Here is a 22,856-nt window from a genome sequence, read left to right as displayed (position 1 = left end):
ACTTGATAATATTCCTTATTCCCAAGTTGTGGAGTATTTGGATAATTTTCCAACAAGTTATTACTACAGGTTTCCGAGATAATTTTTGTTATCAGTTGCTTGGACCTATTTGCATTGGTGATCTACTAGGCCCCTTTCGTATCTTGCATAGCCCCGAACATTGATTTTGATGTTCCTCGGCATGTGGCCAACCTTCCCTTTGATTCTAACTTCATCCTTTATATTTTTTGGAGGAATTTCTTTGGCGAAGAGCGACATTGTTGGTTTTACATGTTTGGTCTTAATCTTTGGGTTTTGAGCCCTTTTTCAGTCAACCAGATCCCCCTGGGATTACATAAATCATTGTAATCAAGCATTAGAATGTATCTAAGGAGTTAAATAAAATATAGAAGCTAAATCTTAAGTTTGAGGTCTCATTCGTGACCTGTACTATATTTTGAGCATGTTTTAGCAGGCCTATGAGCCAGTTTCTATAACCTGGTTGTTACTGGTTGATTGAAATCAATTCTCATGAAATAATTCAATTTGTTATACATTGCCTCCATCATATCCTTGTGTTTACTCTTGTTGACCAGTCCAGGCTGATCCCTTTGAGGTCCCTCCTAATCGACGATTGCACCAAGAAAGGTGTTACATTCAAATGGTTAGAACAATGCCAAGATGCATTTCAAGCTTTGAAAGAGTATCTATTGACCACACCATTTTTGGTATCCCTAGGTCATGGAAGACCCTTACTATTGTATATATCAACAAGTAACTCAGCTTTGGGTGCCCTTTTAGCACAACAAGATGATCAAGGGAAGGAATGAGGAGTCTACTACACTAGTAGAACCCTTGTAGGCTATGAATTGAATTGCACTACTATTAAGAATGCATGCCTAGCAGTGGTCTTTGCTTCTCAAAAGTTAAGACACTACATGATCAGTCACAAGATCTAGCTCAATGCAAAATTTGATCCACTCAAGTGCTTTATAAGAAGATCTACACTAACCAGAAGGTTAGCCAAATGGGTAATGATCCTCAGTGAATTCAACATTGAATATGTTGATAGAAAGGCTATCAAAGGGAATATTATAGCATACCAATTGGCAGAATATCCAATGCTAGACCACCATCCAATGTTGATAGAATTTTCAAATGAGTCTATCTTTACAGTCACATTATCCAATGAGTAGAAATTATTCTTCGATGGATCACATACGAATGATGGAGTAGGATCGGGAATTTTTTTTATCACACCTCAAGGTAACTCTATTCCCAAGTCATTCAGAGCAAGCTTCTCATGCACAAATAACATGGCTAAGTATGAAGCCTTGGTGATATGACTTCAGACAATAGTACAATAGAAAATAAAGGACCTACAAGTATATGGTGACTCTCAGCTCATTATAAATCAAGTAAATGATGATTATGAAACCAAAGATGACAAGATGACACCTTACAGACAAATGGTAGAAGAACTAAATTAATATTTCACCAGCATCATATTTGAAAAAATCCCCAGAGTACAGAATCGAGTTGTTGATGCAATAGAAACTATGGGATCTCCCATTGACATGCCAAAGAAATGGAACTTAGTTTGAGTTCGCAGAAGAAAAGCTAATGGTACCTTCATATGAAATACCAACTTCAGAATATGGTTGTGTAATAGTGGGACCTAAATCCCCTTGGTATCAAAAGATATATGCATATTTACATGATCAATATATGCCACCTGACCTTCCATCCAATCAAAGAAAGACTTTGATAAGACATGAATCTAGAAACACACTCATTGCAGACACACTTTACAGAAGAAGCTTGGATACAACATTACTTAGGTGTCTCAATACTAATGAAGCACAACTATCTCTACAATAAGTTTACGATGGAATTTGTGGTGCTCATGTTAGTGGCCGAGATCTAGCTAAAAAATTGTTGAGAACGAGTTATTATTGGAGGATAATGGAGAAGGATTCATACAAATATGTGGAAAGGTGCAGACAATGTCAAATCCATGGAGACCTTATACATGCACCAGGACAAGATCTTCAACCAATAACATCACCATGGCCATTCTCACAATGGCAACTTGACTTGGTAGGGAAAATCCATCCTACTTCATCCAATGGACACAAGTTCATTCTCACCACCACATAATATTTTACTAAATGGGTCAAGGTAATCCTTATGACCTATACTATGGGCAAGCAAATAGCTAAGTTTATTCTGAAGTACATTATCTGCCAATATAGAATACCAGTGAGAATTGTAACGGATAATGGTAGACATTTTAAAAACCATGAGTGGTAGAACTTTATGAGTTGTTCCATATTAAGCAACACTTTTCAACTCCATACTATCCTTAGAGAAATGGCCTGGAAGAGGCAACAAACAAAACGATCCTTCAAATTTTGAAAAAAGTTATCAATGGAGTAGGCCAAGATTGGTGCATACAGCTCAATCCCTCTCTATGGGCTTATAGAACAGGTGTACGCACAACATCACGTGTCACACCTTACTCTTTGGTATATGGTACAAAATCCATTTTTCCTATTGATGTAGAATCTCCATCACTAAGCATCTCTTTAAATAATATCATATCTGATGAAGATCACAGAGTTACAAGGTTCTAAGAGTTGGAGTTGTTCGTATTTGGATAAGTTGATATGGTTTTGTTGTTGATGTCAACACTTATCAGCTCTGGTCAACCTACTGGCACTTGGAGAATTGGCAATGTTCACCCACAAGTAAGTGACTTATGCACAGTCACCGATATCTGGTTTACCAATAGGATATATTGTTCATCGGCACTTGGAATGACATGGAAAACACTTGGTTATGTCGAAGACACCGGTTGCATAGTTTGTCTTGGAGATTTGTTCACTGGTATATTCAAGTTTTCATATTTGTTGTTACCGACAAATAGGTCCAAGATAAGCACCGACAGGCTTATCTTTTCCAAATCAGCATGACACACTATGAAGATGATTTATTATTGTTGTAAATGCATTAAGACAACATGTTGTATTGGATATTGCATTGGTTATTGATTTACTTGTAAATTGTTTTATTGTAATATCATTTGTAAAGTCGACCTACACATTTTGGTCCTAGGCTTCGGTATATATGTAAGATCTTATTTGATCGGAAGTAGAAGCAAGGAATGTGAAAAGGATTGTAATAAGGTATATGAGAGAATAAGTAGAGCTCTACATGCAGACATCATTTGAAGCTTAAAGGAAGGTTTTGTGAAGGCATAACAAAGATAAATTGGTACTGAATCCAACATATGAAGATGCTATTTTGAGCAGTACATTATTATTGGATTTAACCATCCAATTGTAGTCAGTGTGACTCCTATTTGTGATTGAGTAGTGAGCTCTAGGCGCTTGGCCTTTCTGCATGCATAAACCCCCTATTGTATGCACATACTATCTGCAGTAGTATCATCTAATTGTGGGTAAGGTTTCCCATCATGGTTTTTCCTCTTACAGGATTTCCACATACAAACATTGGTGTTGTGTGTTGTGGATGTTATTGTGTTTCTGCTTCATGCATTAATCTTTACCAGTACTGCAATTAATTGATAAATTGTCTACCGACATTAAGTTTGGTTTACCAGTATTAAGCATTAAGCTTTGGTTTGAATTTATTGGACAATTGATTCACCCCCCCCCTCTTAGTTGTCTCTGGGACCAAACAATTGGTAGCAGAGCCCAATCCTCTTTTTGCAGAAGTTTAACAGCTTGAGGAGATCCAATGTCTTATAACTATTTCAGAATGGACAGTCCTAAACTTGATGGAAACAACTATGGCATATGGAAGATTAGGATGGAGACACATCTAAATTGCATTGGTAAGGACATATGGGATGTTACAAATAATGGCTATACTGCTCCTATTCAAGGTCAGCCTAATCCACCTACCTTTGCTAAAGATGAAGAAAATGATTGCAAAGCAAGAGAAGCGCTTTTGAGCACATTATTAGATCAGCAAATCATGGTATTATCATATAGATCTACTGCTAAAGCTATTTGTGACCATTTGGAAACACTAAAAGAAGGAGATTCCATAGTCAATATTGCAAAACTTGAAAGCTTCCGAGTGAGGTATGAAAATATGAAAATGGAAGAAGATGAAAGGATTTCTCCTTTTATGGAAAGAGTAAATGAAATTGTTTTGGGTATTAAATGTTGTGGAGGAACCTTAAGTGAAGATGAAATTGTTTCAAAAGTTGTAAGAGGATTACCACCAGCATACAAAATGAAAGTTACTGCTATAAATGAATTGAGAACAATGCCTAATACATCAGTAACTAGAGATAAATTTGATTGGAAAATTTTCAGCATTTGAAATTGAGGAATTTGGTCTTGTTGCTACTATAAAGATAGATTTAGCTTTTAAGGCATCAACATCATCTACATCATCATCACCATTTGAAAAGTTTGATTGGAAAGCCTTTTATGCAAGAGAACTTTAAGAAAGCAGGAGAGAAAATGAAGAACTTGAAGCACTATTTGCAAGGAAAATGCCTAAAGGTCCAGTTGGAAGTAACTATGAAGCTAAAGCACCCTTTAAATGTTTTAACTATAATAAGATTGGTCATATGGCTTCAAGATGCCTTGATAGACATGCAAGATTGAAAGAAGAAGCTAGAAGAACATACAAGCCTAACCCTGAATATCAGATATACAGATTTAAGAAGAATAGAGACAAATCTTGTTATCTTACTGATGAAGGAGTCACTGATAACTCTGATGAGGATCTGGCAAACAATGGATGGGTCTTTGTTGCTATAGCAGAAGATCAACTGACACCTACTGGTTCAACCGGTAGAGCAGGCCCTAGCAGCTAAAGTTGAAAATAAGGATGAATGGATCATTGATTAAGGATATTCACATCATATGACTGGTGATAAAAGTAAATTCTTGACTTTTCAAGAACACAATCGAGGTCTAGTAAGATTTGGAGATGATAAAGCTTGTTTGATCAAAGGAAAAGGTACCATATCTCTTGATGGTAAGTACAATAATGACAAAATTTACTATGTTGAAGGTTTAAAGCACAATATTTTGAGTGTTGGTCAATTAGTTGAAAAAGGATTTCAGCTACAGTTCAAGAATGGAAAATAGAAAATCATGAATAGAACTGGTTTGGAAATTGCAACCGGTAATCAGACTAGAGGTAATATCTTTTATTTGAACAACAGTTAAAAGACATGCTTGATTGCACATATTGACGAAAGTTAGCTATGGCATAAGAGACTTTGTCATGTAAATTTTGATTGCATTGTGAAGACCAGTACAACTAAAGCAGTTAGAGATTTACCTAGAATTGTCAAACCTCAGAATCCGGTATGTAAGGAATGTCAATTTGGAAAACAAGTTAGAGCATCTTTTAAGAGTATTCTAGAAAAATCCAATAATGCTCTTGACTTAATTCACACTGGTTTATGTGGTCCAACTAGAACTAAAATCTTGCAAGGAGATAGGTATTTCATGCTAATCATTGATGACTATTCTAGAATGTGTTGGGTTACTTTTCTCAGAGAGAAATCAGAAGACTTGGGAAATTCAATCTATTCAAGGTGATGGTAGAGATTGAAACTGGTAAGAAAATCAACTGTCTGAGATCAAATCAAGGAGGTGAATTCACATCTAAGGAATTTAATACATTTTGTGAAGGGAATGGGATCAGAAGATAGTTATCAGCACCCTGGACACCCCTGTAAAATAGAGTTGTAGAAAGGAAAAATATAACTATCTTGGATGCAGCCAGAAGTATGTTATTAGAAGCAGATCTACCACATGTGTATTGGAGAGAGGTAGTAAGTACAACAATCTACACATTCAACAAAGTTCACATCAAAGATGAAACTGGTAAGACCCCTCATGAACTATGGTTTGGTATTACTCCTACTCTTAAATATTTTAGAATATTTGGAAGTAAATGCTATATTAGAAGAAATGAGTATATTGGCAAATTTGATCCTAGAAGTGATGAAGGAATATTTCTTGGTTATTCATCTAAGAGAAAATCATATAGATGTTTTAACAAGAGATTGCAGAAAATTGTTGAGAGTACAAATGTGAAAATTGATGAACAGTTAGACTTTGAACCGGCAACAAAGATACTGACAAATGAATCTACAATGGACACACTGACACAAAATGAAGATCCAATTACACCAGCATCATCTAAAAATTCCACAGTAACTAAAGAATAGTAGGAAACAAAGACACCCTGGTATGTAAGATTGAACCACTCTGAAAGTCAGATAATTGGGAATAAGTATCAAGGAGTTATCACTAGAGGAAGACTGGCAAATGAAGAGATATGTCTTATTTCTCAAATTGAACCAGCATCAATTAATGAGGCATGTGAAGATAAACATTGGATTAAAGCTATGGAAGAAGAGTTAGAACAAATTGAAAAGAATAACACAAGGACATTAGTTCCCCGACCTAAAGACAAAAATGTAATTGGAACTAAATGGGTATTCAAAAACAAACTTAATGAAGATGGTAAGGTGATCAGAAATAAAGTAAGACTAGTGTGTAAGGGATACTCATAGAAAGAAGGAATTGATTATACAATGAAACCTTTGTACTGGTAGCTAGAATTGAGGTAGTGAGATTGTTCTTGGCTTTTGCAGCACACAAGAACTATAAAGTATATCAAATGGATGTTAAATGTGCAATCCTGAATGGAGATCTTGAAGAAGAAGTTTATATTGAACAACCTGATGGATTTTCTTTCACAGATAACAAAGATATGGTTTGCAGGTTAAGGAAAGCTTTGTATGGGTTGAAGCAAGCTCCAAAAGCTTGCTATGATAGATTGGGCAAATAGCTTTTGCATATTATTTTTTCTAAAGGTAATGCTGACAATAAATTATACTATAAAGTGACTAATTATGACATTTTGGTTATAGAATTTTTTGTTGATGATATAATCATTGGAGGAGAAGATGGATTACGTAAATACTTTTCTATTAAAATGCAACAAGAATTTGAAATTTCTATGATTGGAGAGTTAAAATTCTTTTTAGGATTGCAGATTTCACAAACTGATAAAGGTATATTCCTAAGTCAATCTAAGTACTTGAAGGAGTTACTAAAGAAATTTGGCATGGAAAATCTAAACCGGTAAGCACACCTATGACTACAACTAATAAATTATCTTTGAAGGATGAATCAACACCTGCTAATCCAAAAAGATACAAATCTATGATAGGAGGACTACTGTATTTGACACAAACAAGACCTGATATTATGAATGCAGTATGTATTGTTTCAATATTTCAGAGTAATCCTAAAGAAAATCATGAATCAATAGTAAAAATGATTTTCCAATACTTACAAGGCACTACAAATATTGGCTTATGGTATCCTAGAGATGAAAAGTTTGAATTATGTGCATACACAGATGCAAATTGGGCAGGAGATGTAGATGATAGAAAAAGCACCATCGGTGGAGCATTTTTTCTTGGAAGCAATTTAATTTTTTGGTTGAGTAAGAAACAAAGTTGCACATCTTTATCAACAACAGAATCAGAATATGTTGTAGCAGAAACTAAAAGGACATAGGTATTATGGCTTAAACAAATGTTGAAGGACATAAAGATAAAATGCAAGGAACCTACAACTATCTATTGTGATAATACAACAATAATTGATATATCTAAGAATCCAGTACTACATTCAAAAACTAAACATGTTTCTATCAAATTGAATTTTCTGAAAGAGAATGTTGAAGCAAAAGAAGTAAAATTGGTCTATGTGAATACTAAAGAACAAATTGCAGATATTTTTACTAAGCCTTTGCCTAAGGAGACTTTTGAATATCTTAGAGATCAGCTTGGGGTCATACCCCCACCGATAGAGACTTAGATAATTGATGTTTGTTATCAACCAGTAGAACTAATAGAGAAATCTTTTATTCCAGCTTTGATGAGGAAAGATACTTCTCAGGGGGAGTAGTTGGTATACTGAATGAGTTGGTATTTTGTATTTGAACCTAGTTTTCATATTGCTTTGGCATTTGATGTCAAATGGGGAGAGATTCATATGGAAAAACACATGTTACTCCTAGGGGGAGTGACTTTATCCCTTGGAGGAGAGATTGTTATTTTGGGAGAGATTGATTACTCTTTGTACCTGAATTTTAATTTCTGGTTATGATCTTTTTTGGGAGATTGATGGTTTTTGGTATTTGGCATTTCTATTTTGGCACTTTGATGTTTTTTCCATCTTGTGTTGCCATCAATGTCAAAGGGGGAGACTGTTGGTATTTTAGATATGTTGATATGGTTTTGCCATTGATGTCAACACTTATCAACTTTGGTGAACCTATTGGCACATGGAGAATTGGCAATGTTCACTAGCAAGCAAGTGACTTATGCACAGTCACTAGTATCTAGTTCACCCATAGGATATATTGTTCACGGGCACTTGGAATGACATGGAAAACACTTGTTTATGTCGAAGACATTGGTTGGACACTTCATCTTGGAAATTTGTTCATTGGTATATTCGAGTTTGCATATTTGTTGTTACCGGCAAATAGGTCTAGGATAAGCACTGACATGCTTATCTTTTCCAAATCAACACGACACTCTATGAAGATGATTCATTATTGTTGTAAATGCGTTAAGCCATCATGTTGTATAGGATATTGCATCAGTCATTGATTTTCTTGTAAATTGTTTTATTGTAATGTCTTTTGTAAAGCCGACCTACACATTTTGGTCCTAGGCTTCAGTATATATGTAAGATCTTATTTGATTGGAAGTAGAAGCAAGGATTGCAAATGCAAAAAGGATTGTACTAAGGTATATGCAAGAATAAGCAGAGCTATACACATAGACATCATTTGAAGGTTAAAGGAATGTTTTGCGAAGGCATAATAGAGCTAAACCAGTACTGAATCCAATATATGAAGATGTTATTTTGAGCAGTACATTATTATTGCATTTAAACATCCAATTGTAGTCAGTGTGACTCCCATTTGTGATTGAGCAGTGAGCTCTAGGCACTTGGCCTTTCTACATGTGCAGACCCCCTATTGTATACACATACTATCTGCAGTAGTATCATCTGATTGTGGGTAAGGTTTCCCACTGTGGTTTTTCCCCTTACAGAGTTTCCACATACAAACATTGGTATTATGTGTTGTGGATGTTATTGTCTTTCTGCTTCATGCATTAATCTTTACTGGTACTGCAATTAACTGATAAACTGTCTACCGGCATTATGTTTGGTTTACCGGTATTAAGCATTAAGTTTTGGTTAAGTTAATTTTTGTTTGAATTTATTGGACAACTGATTCACTCCCCTCCCATCTCAGTTGTCTAGGGTACCTAATAGGAACTCTTCTATGAAAAAAGAAAGACTTCCCTGGATCACTTACAAGTTTATCAAAATAGAATGTGCAGAAGCTACAATAAAAGGGTGAGACCATGTCACTTTGAAGTGGGAGACCTTGTCCTAAAAGAAAGCCAGAGGAACTTAGCAGAGCGAGAAAAGCTAGGAAAATTTGAACATAACTGGCAAGGACCTTTCATTATCACAAGATTCATTAGAAATGGTGCCTATGGACTATCCACCATGGAAGGAGAATCACTCCCCGACCCAATGAACAATATACACCTAAAAAGATATTACATCTAAGGGACAGGTTCATTTGTCTTTTAATATTGCATTCACATATCTCCATTTCAAACTACATCATAACCACTTGCATATCACATAGCTACATATCAAATTTGTTTTCTTATATGGTTGCATCAATCTAAACAAGGAAATTATCCAAAATTCTAATTTGTTTACATCCAAGAGAAGAAATGGTTCTCTCATTTCCTAGATATACATACATGAAGTCTTTGAGATCCTAAGGTCATTCAATTTCAACATCACCCTAAGATGACACTTTGTCCTTCGTTGGGTAGATATTTCACAATTTGTGCCTTGTTGCCCAAAATCTACCAATTATTGTATCTCAAACAATAATCAATTGCTCTAATTCATTCTAGAAACCTAGTTGATCACATGACTAGTGAAAAATCAAAAAATTTGCTTCAGTGTCATTGTAATTGTCACACACTAAGTAAGTTTCATTACTTACAAGACAAGGCAAGAAATAAAAGAAAGAGAAAAGAAGAGAAATAAAAAATAGCTATGCCTAATCACATCATCAAGGCAAAATAGCAAAATGATATATAACTGAAATATAATTCATACAAGTGCAATAAAGCTTGCCTAACAGGAACATATGAGTAACTCCATTTGGGATATGGAAGCCTATTGGCAATGGAGCAATATTCAAGAGATTACAATGTATAACCTCGTTGGAGCCCTAAAACGTTGCTAGCAATGAGGTTCTATCCAAGATGATTTTGAAGTTAGAACAATCCATGTACCTAGTCATATAGGATTCCAAGGATCTCTTATGAACACATAAGTCATAATTAACTTAATCGCACACACATGAGTAAAAGAAGATCAAAGTGGCAAGAATCAGTGGGTAATTTTTTTGCATCTCCATTTACAAATCCTAGTCGCTAAGTGTGTTGAGTTGAATATTCCAAAGGTTCTTGAAGATCGAATGACGGCTTCTCTCTAAAATATTTTGCACCTACACTCAATTGGTGTATTACATTTGATAAATGAACATAATAACCCTTATTCAAGAAGGAAGTACATTCTCATACTGCACATGCATTGGAAAATATTCATGTCTTCAAAAATTTTTGTTAGTCAATCATTTCATGACAAAATTGTATACTTGGGGGCATAAAAAAAAAACCCTAAAAAATCAGATAAACTCCTAAAAAAAGTTTAAAATCATAAAAAGATCTTAAAAAAGTACCAAGACAGTGACAAAACCAAAATCCAAACAAATCAAAACACCACAAAATACCACAAACATTTGCAAAAACATCAAAACCCCTAAAAATCAGATAAATTCATGAAAAAACCCTAAAAATCAGATAAACTCCTAAAAAAGTTAAAAATCACAAAAGGTCCTTAAAACTTAAAAATTCAAAAAAGTCCTAAGCAAAAAATAGCAAAAGCACCAAAAAATGATCCATAAAATCAAAGAAAAACATCAAAAAATCAATCAAGAGAAAACTTGCAATAAAATGTCTTGAGAGAAACAAATACCCTAGCAGATATCCAGTAAACAACTCGCACAAAGTTAAATAAAGGGTGTAATTATCTTATCAAACATCTGCAACCAAAGTGATCAAGCTATCTAATTAATTGTCAATATCTATATCAACATGATCATTATCTTGTCTTAAACAGAAGATGATACACTCGATATCAGACAGATCAGTCTTAAACGGTGTTTGAAACTTTCTAAAACCAGACATTATCAACCATCACATCAAACAAATCAAAGCAAAGGCACAGTCGGTATGACTGCTAAGTTTTGTCTAATTTGGTTTTAATCTTTTATCAATTGCCAAAGATCATGTTTATATGCTACTCAAGGATATCCAAAAGTGACTAGAGGAGCTATGATGAGCATAATCATTTTCTTTGTTTGTTGTCTGTGGTGTGAATTAATGAAGTTCTGGGGCACTTTCTCTAGTGGGTGTCTATGATAGAAGCATTCAACTTGTGACTACCATACATACCTCGATCCCTAGCATGATTCCTAGAATTGAGGGTTCATTCCTTGTTTGCTACGTGTTTGTTTCTTGCAATACAATATCTATACATCCTAGTTCCTTATACCTTGGTGTACTAAGCTTCATTGTTGCATAATAAGGCTCAATGATGATAATTTATTGCACTATGAATAAAGGCAAAGAAGAGTACTCATTACTCTCATTCATATCATATCATATCATATCAGTTCTTTACATCAAGTTGACACTATTGATTCTTCATCATCTTTTTTAAATCTATCTTTCTTACTAATGCTTCTTCTGATTCAAGAGGTACAATCCACAATGTATTCTGGCATAAAAAATATTCATATATGTTACATATTATTTTAAGTGCATAAAAAAATTACTAATGGCTAATTTGCATTATCACTTAATTACATGTTACTTAGATTCACTTACATTATTACTTGGATTAAATGCATTTTCACTTTGATTTCATTGCATTAGATTCATTCAGATAAATAGCATATCCTAAAATATTCATTTTAATTTGTGTCAAAAGCATTAGTTGCATAATCATATCATCACATCATCATATTACATAAAATAAAATGCACATAGAATCATAGAATGCATCACATACATCAAACATCATATAGACACATCATTTAGAATCATACATCATAGAAATAACACAAGGCATGATAGCTGCTGCCAAAATGTATATCATATATATCTCAAAAAAGTGTCAAAATACATCGAATAAAGTAAAACAAAAAGTGTCTCAACTGACACTGCCTTTGTCTCCAGGTGGATCCTACCCCAGGATGTCCCAAGGATATCTGAGGTGGACCCATAATACCTGCACTGCTATCCCTCTGTAATGTAGACCTACTGGAACTTGATCAACCTCTAAACTCACTAAAACTAGGAGCTCTCTGTCCCTTAGGTATAATACCATGATAGAGTTCTCTTTAACTCAAGGTGTCCTATGTAGCGTAATAAAGCCTATTAGACTGTGTTTGAACATTTGTACTCGAAGTGAAATGCTAGTCATAAGCATCATGCATAGTCTATTCTCTCCTCACTGCATCATATCACTCTCTATGGAGTCAATCTCTATCAACAATATCCCTATCCCTCTCAATAACCACGACACTATATGCTCATTGGAAGTGCTCCCTATCATCCATCCACCACAATGTCAAAGTGGAAACTAGATCCTCCAAGCTCCTAATTCAATCTCTCAAAAACCTGCTCATCCTCACTCTCCTCATCTCCATCTCCACCTCCCTCTCCGGATGGCACACCTCCAACCTGGGGCATCTCAATGTCCTACTTACCACCATCCACACCATCACTCTCTCCACTGCCATATGACTCCGATAGAGAATCATCACTCTCACTATCATCCCAATCAAAGCTTCTCATAGACTTATTGTCTCCACCGATGTCTACATCCTCCGCACTATCCTCCTAATCTGCCTCTGCTATCACTACTGCTACAATCAATCCAATCTGACCTCCATCTCATCCTCTACCATCTTTTCGTCCACCATACCACCATCTGCCACCTCTCCCTCTACCTCTTCCTCTCCCTCTCTCTCCACGAGGTCTACCAAGCCAAAACTGTTGTGTTGTAATAGGAACTATGGGATCCGTCAATGGCACTGGCATGTGTTGAACCCACCAAGCATCATATAGAGGATTCATGCCTAGATCTGCAACCTCGATTGACCAACCCCACTGCAAAGGGCAAAGAGAATAAAAATCGGCTATAGGAACATGAGGTTGTACACAAGCCTCCCAATCCTTGATCTCTCAAGTAATCCGAGCGAAGTAAGATGTCACATCTGACACACCTTGTACCCCACCAAACTAATAGAGTACTCGGCCAAGAAGATGAATATTGATAACCTGTGCCTACCAACATCTTGACCAATTAGATACCTTTTTTGTCACTAATAAGGTAAATGCTAAGAATCATTGGCCCAATCGCGACAATTAAGATACATTCTCCAAGAGAAGTATTGCAAGATATCTATCCAATGTCTCTAGTATAGGGTGCTCCCCAAACCCCTATGTTTGATACCAACTATATATCTATACGTATATGGTTGCTCATCAACTAGATCAACATGAGTCATTGGTCGAAAGATAGCCATATGCAACCAAGCCCATACCTAGAGAAAAGTGGTGCCGCAACCTATAGACTTCTTTTCCAGGTATACAATGCCATGCATCCGATGATATTCGATAGGGAAACCATGTGTCCATCTATCAGAAATTAGTAGACCAGGAACAATAGAGCACAAAACAACAATCAGGTCATCATAATCTAGAGGTCATCCCATCGGATCTCATATCAATCCCGTATAGTTAAGTCCTCCTCTGAGCACTCGAATAAATCACATGGTTCGGCAACACCATCGTCACAATCAAATGTAACTCAGGCACCAACAATAGCAATATGCAGAATGTGCCACACATCCTCCAATGTGACTGATGCCTCACCAGTAGGTAAATGGAATGAACATATCTCATAATGCGACCACTCGACTAAAGGAGTGATCATGGCACTATTGGTGATAACCTCTAGCAAGTGCAATATGTGATACAAGCCCAAGTGTTTAATAAAAGCAGTCTCCTTAGCAAGAAGTTCATGGGGATGCTCGAGACCATCTAGCCTCGTCTGTCTACCAACCAGGATAGGGTAATGTGCCTACAAGATGAAATACATTAAAATATAAAATACTATATTCGCATGACATATAATCAACTAAGTCATTTTGGAAAAAAAACAAAAAAACAATAAGTGTGAATCACAAATAATATGGACAATCAAATGCGAACTTGTAAATGCAACTGCACATGAAAAAGAATAATTGTGCACCATTTAAGTCAAATGTGCATCAATAAAAATGGTTGCGAATTAATAAAATCAATTGCACATTAATACAATCAATTGCGAATAAAATATACAAATGCGAATTATTAAAAGAAATTGCGAACTATTTATGTCAATTGTGCATATATCGATAGGCAATTGTGCCTTAAATAAAAAAATTTACTCTAACATCATCATGGAAAAATTTAGAAAAACAAGAAAAAATGAATAAATTTTTCAAGAAACTTGTCATTCCTCTAGTGTTGGGTGGTCTCTAATATGACCTGACTCGATCAGACAAATGCAACCTCTCCCTATGACCCACCATCAAGCTTCAAAGTCACAGAAAAGAACTAAAATCACAAAGGGCTCAAGGAAATCAAAAGAATGCAAATGAGCTAATTAGAAAGCCTAATCACTATTTATAGCTCAAAATTAGGGTTTTTTACCACTCCAACGGTCACGGTCCCCATGAAATTCAACATAGTTGTAGCACAATCCAATGGATTCAAAATTGCACTAAACTTCACAAATTGCTCACTAGCATGGTATCAAAAAAATGATCTCAATTTAAAAAAAATTCGACCACTTTTTCTGAGGGGGCATATTTACACCCTAAGCGTCATCAGGGCATATGGAGGAAAAATCTCTTTTGTTTTCTTTGAAACAACGTCATTTCAATATTGTGTCAAAGAGGGGCAAATGTAGACACTGAAAAATGTCTTTTTCATCATGAACTAATTTATCATCTTATTAGTTAAATAATTCTTTAATTATTTAATTAAACTAATTTATTCTTTTGAATTAACTTATTCACCATTTCTTGACATTACTAATCATTTCTATTTCTATCATAATCATTTAATGAATTAACATTGTCTTTATTATTAATTATTTAATTAATTATGACTAAATTCCTTAATTAAATAATCTTTATTACTTAATTAATTCTATTTCTCATTATTAAATAATTTCATTTCAATTATTTAATTAACTAATTTCATTCTTCCAAATCCCCAAATTCGAATTTCACTTCATTTCAACTAATTTCATCTTTCCAAATTCAAATTTAATCAAATTGAAATTTCACCAAATTTCAATTGAATGTGCATTTGAATTTCATCATTCAAAAATCAAAATCCAAATTCAAATTCAACTTCAAAATCCTACAACACATTTTCAAAATCAAGACTGGTTCATCAAATCAATTAACTAATCATTTAACTTTGTTAACTGTTCTATCTCCCATTTTCACTCCAAATCACCTTTTCTGGCTGATCAATCAATCCACTTATCTCTCCAATCCATTTAGTTATCTCCTCAATCTATCTAGTCAACTAGCTAATCTATTCAGTTAACTACTCAATAAATCTGAGTTAACAAATCAATCAACTTTGTTAATCAATCAACTCTCTTGGAAATCTATATAAACAACATCAAGTTCTCAAATCAAGTTAGATCACACTCTTCAAAAAAATTGACATCTTATGCAGGAAATCTCAGTGCTATACCTAAGAGCCATGCCAGCAATTTGGAGAAGAACAATTGAAGCACAAATGTGGAATAGGGAGTTTAATTAGCATACATCTTCCATTTCTTTCATTTATTATATTTCCTTGTGTTTGATTTTAGCTATATTAGTTAAAGATATGTGATCAACCTTATTCCCTAATTAGCTTAATTTTATGATTTCAAGCATGGAAACAAGCCTTATAAGACTCTCTTAATGAATCTTAGTGAATTTTATGGATTCTACATTTAATCCAGCCAGGCTTCTACTTTTATTGTACTTTACACAATGTGTCAATGACTTCTTTGTAGTGCATGCTTTTTGTCTTTGGATTTCTGTGACACTAATATAGATATCTTGAATGCATGTATATGAATTGTCAAGCAATATTAATTTCAAGCTCTTTTTTAACTTAAATGTGCTCTTTTTTTTATTTAAATGTTATTTTATATTACTTTGGAACTACTTTAATTACTACGTAAATATAGACACAAATTTTAAGTGATGCTTATTTTTTAAATATTTTGATTATTCTAAGTATTAATATCATGACATATAAATAGATATCATCATGTATCAATGAAATAATTTTACAATAAGCATTATAATAATAACGCGCTTGTACTTCTTTAATATGGAAGCACAGGAGGAATACAAGATAGCTTCGTATCTAGGGTACAAAATAGGTCATGTACCAATCTCGTATTTGGGTATGCCTCTGGACAAAGGTATCAGAACCAATAAACTTTGGGATCCCCTGATTGAAAAAGTAAGGAAAAAGTTGTCATCTTGGAAAGCCTTATGGCTGACAGGGGCAGGAAGATTAACCCTCATAAAAATAGTATTAGCAGCCATGCCTATTTATCTTCTATCATGTATTCCACTTCCAAAAGGGGCATATAATCTAAACTAACTCAAATAATTAGAGATTTCTATTGGAATGGTGCAGAGGATAAAAACAAAAGGAAACTGATATCATGGGAAAAGATATGTTGAGAAAAGAGTGATGGAGGCACGAGAATAAGAAAATTACTTTGGCAAAATAAAGCGTTAGGGGCAAAATTGGCATGGAGAATGTACACATCCTCAGAATCCAAATGGGCCAGAATCACTAGGAGAAAATACATATCACAAAATCAGAGAGAGGTAGTAGTTAGGGAAACAAAGCCACCTAAGGGATCTAGAATCTGGAACTTTATAAAAGAAAGTTGATTGCTCATAGCGAACCACCTATCTTGGGATACTCGTGATGGCAAAACCGCCTTATTTTGGGAAGATTCCTAGGGGGGGTTACCCCTCAATAGACAGTCTAATGAACACAACCGACATAAAAGACCAAATGAAATCTTTATAGGGTAATCACGTAAGGGATTATATGACATTGGCACCAGAATCGACAATGGGATGGAAATGGAAAAACATGCTCCCATTCTTGGTAGACAACAATGATTGAGATTTGGTGCGAATTATTGAGGGCAAATTAATAACACTCAGACATGGGCCAGATGAGCTTATATGGTCGAGATCAAAGGATGGACAATATAACTACAAAGATGGTTGTAGAACCATACATGATGAGGCAAACAATATCAAGGACTATATCCCTTACACAATATGTTGGGACAAATTCGGTCTCCCAAAACCTAGCTTCTTTGCATGGCCGACATTACAGGGGAAGGTCCTAATCATGGAGCAATTTAAACTTAGAGGTTATGAAGGACCCTCGATCTATTTCTTATGCAAGAAAGATGAGGAAACAAATGATCACATATTCACAACCTGTAACTACACACATAAATGTTGTTATTGGTTGATGGCACAACTAGGTTGGTCAGGTGCCCTCATTCCTTACCTAAAGGATTGGCTTAGAAACTGGCTAATCATCAAAAGGAACAACATCTTCCACAATTTACGGATATGTAGCCCAACAATAGCAATCTAGGAGATATGGAAGGAGAGGAACAAGAGAATCTTCCAAGAGACAGAAATGAAGGTAGAATTTTTTTTAGCAAAAATAGAAGCCTCCATCACAGAAACCTCCAATAATAAAAATATGACCATTCCACAAAATGACAAGACATTTATAGATTGGGATAACTTCAACAAAAAGCAATGGAAGGGGATTAAAATCCCTCCTTTCCTTGGGAAGGGGAATAGAGACAAGACTGATGGTAGAAAAACATGCAAATGGGTTCCCCTGGAGATTGGATGGTGCAAACTCAATTTTGATGGAGAATCCAAAGGCAATCCAGGGGATGTAGGGGCAGGATGTATAATACACTCACACGAAGGGATATGTATTGGATCGAGATCCTGGTATCTAGGGCATTGCACTAACAATAAAGCAAAATTGTTGAGCTTAATAAAGGGTTTAAACCTATGCAAATAGTTAAAAATATCCAAATTGGAAATAGAAGGGGACTCTACCATCATAGTTAATGCAATAAGGACCACGACAATGCCAAACTAGGATCTCAAAAGTTTATTGGATAGAGCCCTCTCTCTAATGGAAAGCTTCTTAGATTACACGCTCAATCACATATATAGGGAAGCTAACACATTAGTAGATAAGCTAGCTAATTTAGTGGCAAATGGAACAAATTGAACCACATCATTAACATATAGGCATTTAGACCAGGATACTAATAGGCAGGCAAATATTTAGACATAATCCTAGAAACAACACATTCATAGCACATTCACACACATATTGGAAGGTATACATATGTATATGCACATATAGCGGTTATATGTACGTATATATTTGTATTTATATAACTATATGTGCACATGTACATATATATGGTAGCAAATACATATATAGATGCGCGTATATATATAACTATATATATATAATACACATGGACACATATACCGATATATGCACATATAATCATATATATACCTATAAACAATATTCTTAGAGAAGAGAAAACAAATATACACAAAGTATGCTAATATGCATACAAGGATACAAATATATGCATATATACAAAACATCATATAATGAGAGGACAAAATAGGGCTGGAACTTTCACAAATGTGACAAAAATGCTCACCTGTACACATATAACAGGATTATCTTAAATCTATATATAGATACATATATATGCATATATATATAGATATACAAATATGGATATAGATACATATACATATATATATATATATATATATATAGATGCATATGTATCTATATCCATATTTGTATATATATATATATATATATATGCATATAGGTACATATGTGTATATATGCATATGTATCTAGTATGCATACAAGGATACAAATATATGCATATATACAAAACATCATATAATGAGAGGACAAAATAGGGCTGGAACTTTCACAAATGTGACAAAAATGCTCACCTGTACACATATAACAGGATTATCTTAAATCTATATATAGATACATATATATGTATATATATATAGATATACAAATATGGATATAGATACATACATATATATATATATATATATATATATATATATATATATATATATATATATATATATATATATATATATATATATATATATATATATATATATATATATATATATATATATATATATATATATATATATATATATGGATATAGATACATATGCATCTATATATATATATATATATATATGCATATAGGTACATATGTGTATACATATTAAATATACATGCATGTATAGAGAACTATATAAATATGTATATAGATATATATGCATATAGTCATATATACATAGGGATCTCTCTATGTAGACTACCGGGTTTCGGCAAAGCTCCAAATATGCTCCTCTGATGGTTAAAAGTTATTTCGATGAGTCCTCCTCATAGCCTGTATCTTGTTTGGTACACCAAGTCACATTATCGAGTATCGGAACAACTCATTTTATGCTTCTTTGATGACCCGATGACATCACCCTCACACTTGTGTATTTTTATACCTCTCCGATCTATCAGCATACGCTTCCCCGATGAAACCTCCTTCTCGTTCATCATGTTTCAAAGCATATCGAGTGTTGGGACATCCTATGTTTCTCCGATGACCCGATGACATCGGGTTCCAACTTGTCTCTCTTTCGGTCTATTGGCTTATGCTCCCCCGATAAGGTTTCCTTCCTAAAAACTACCTTAGCTTCCTTATCGAGTATTGGCGTAGTGGAAAAAACTTCTTCTGAATAGCCGATGTCACCTTGGTGCTCTTTTAGTCACTTCTTTCGGTGTAGGCTATCCTGATGAAACCTCATGATATTCAACCTATCGGGTATCAAGGTAGCTATTTCACACAATATCCAATATCCTGATGATTTCAAAACATCTACTCCACATTCCCCTTCATCAAATCATTCTAATAGCCTCCTTCTCTATGCTCGATTTGTCTTCCTCATCGAGTATTGACATAACTTGAAACACCTATCCCCGATGGCTCAAGTTACCCCAATGACTTACCTTAGGTATCGCATCATCGGAGTAAGTCCAGCTGATAACACTGCCTTTGTCACCTAGTACATCGGGTATCGGGATAACATAGAATAATGCTTTCCAATGAATGCTATATCGATGACTGTCATGACAACATCATCGGGTATCGGGGTAACTTCTTCTCTGTGCCTCCGATAGTGAACGCTATGTCGATGACTGCCATGATATCGGTGTAGCTCTTCATGAGAGATTACCAACTCGCCAAAATTCTTCCTACTAATCGCACCCTGAGAAAATGCCATCGGGCGCATCGATATAAGGCTTTCTTTCATAAATAACCATGCTAATGGACTTCTGAAGCACCAAAAACATTCTTGAATGCACTCATGACCCTGCTTCTATGATAAATTATTACCAGTCCTTTGTAGACCAGTGTTTACACCCCTATTATTATTGTAGACTGAGTAATATTTCATAGTATAGCCAACAATTTCTGATGCTGACTTAATATGAAAGAAACCTAGGCTATAATAACAACAGGGGTAAGTATGTAGAGATAATATTAGCTCTTCTTCCTTGGCACTAACACTTAACAAAGTAATTTTGCAGAAGGATTGTTTCAAAAATATGTATTTGCAGGATAATCAGAAGATGGCAAATATGGCAAAAATGAACTAGGAAATTTGGCAGAAGTGAAATAGGATGTAATAGTGAACTAGGATACTACCTATGAAGGGATTTTAGATCAACCAGAATGCAAAATTTGTAAAAGATGGCAATAGTAAACTAGGATGCTACTTATGAAGGGCTTTTGATCAGCCAGAATACAGAATTTGTAAAAGATTATATGTAAATCATTAAAAGTTAGTATGTCACTGAATGGACCTATGATCTTGGGCAAGGCTGTAGGTTTTCTCCTCTCCGCTCTTTCCTACTTGTGCCGGCACTGAGCGAAGATTGTAATAAAATTTATTAATAAAATATGGCTTAGGCCTTTTACCGAGAAAAAATAATAATAATAATAATTCGCTTGCACCTAAAAAAGGTGCAATGTGTAATGGCGATAGGAACTCATATAATTTTCAATGGAGGATTATGATTTACAAATTCACATTGTTTGGAAAAATAATATGGGAGAAGGGTGTAGAAATTGCAGATTGCAAGATCATATGTTCCTATGTCCAGCGAGTCCTTTTGTTTTGAAATGAACAAGGAGTCGTTACACATTCAATCAATATTTTCCCTTTGAAGCCATATTCTTTTAGCACTTCCATAAGGAATGGCCATGAGACCCTACCATAGGGGTTAGATATATCAAGTTGTAGCATCATCTCAGCATTTTATTCAAATCCATAGAATGGATAAGCTCATGAGTGGTAAGAGCAGCAATTTTAGCATCATCCCCACATTTTATTCAATTCTATAGAATGGATAAGCTCATGAGGCGTAAGAGAAGTACTTTAAGATCATCCCCACTTGGTAAGAGTAGCAGTTTTAGCATCGAGTAGCATCCGAAATGAATGCATAACCTTGTGAGTGGTAAGAGCAGCATAAAAAATATGCCTATTTTGACAAAACCTTTCTGGTTTTGAAACCTTTCCATCATTAAAGGGAAGCATTCAAAATGTGCCTACTTTGACAAAACCTTTCTGCTTTTGAGACCTTTCCATCACTATTCCACAATTTAGTGTTTCCTCTAACATCATCATGTAAGGTACCAAAACATAGAAAAGGTTTTTAGTTCAATCAAAGTTCTATGGATATAAGTGTATAAATTAGACACTTAATCATTACACTTTTGGTAACAATCTTCAAACAACAAATATATGTCTAATAAATTGCCCAAATTTGGATATACAGTTTTGTTTATAACCTCATATGCATGCCCTAGGTAACTTTGGACCAGCTTAGTAATTGCTAATAAAACCTAGATTCTAAGTTCTCCATCAGGCAATAAAATGGAGTCACTCATCATCAATACAAAAAATCTGGATTTACAAAATGTAAGGGGATCTCAATTCCCCGGCCAAGATTTTCCAAAATGAAGCCATGCAAAAAAATTGTGCAAAGGAATACAACAGTACACGACCCTGGGAGGATTTGTTTTATTTCCTAGATAGCTAAACAATAATCCCTCACATTAAATCTCGCATACAATCAATTAGTGGCCTACCTGATGATCAAAAGAGCATTCAATAACAAAATCCATTCAATGTCAAAAATGACAATGAATCCATCACATGAAAAAACATGTGAAAATGGCAATCAATGATCCTAGGAAATCCTCGGTTAGGGATGGAAGAAACGCCATGGAAGCGGCGCATGTGAGCATGGAAGGAGAGGGTGCCTCTTCTTCCTCTGCACTAAATACTACACATATCATCATCACCACCACCATAACCATCACTATTACGTATGTGAAGTTTTGTGC

The sequence above is a fragment of the Cryptomeria japonica genome, chromosome 4, assembly GCF_030272615.1.
Source record: "Cryptomeria japonica chromosome 4, Sugi_1.0, whole genome shotgun sequence".
Lineage (NCBI taxonomy): Eukaryota > Viridiplantae > Streptophyta > Pinopsida > Cupressales > Cupressaceae > Cryptomeria > Cryptomeria japonica.
Note: the sequence above shows the minus strand (reverse complement) of the source record.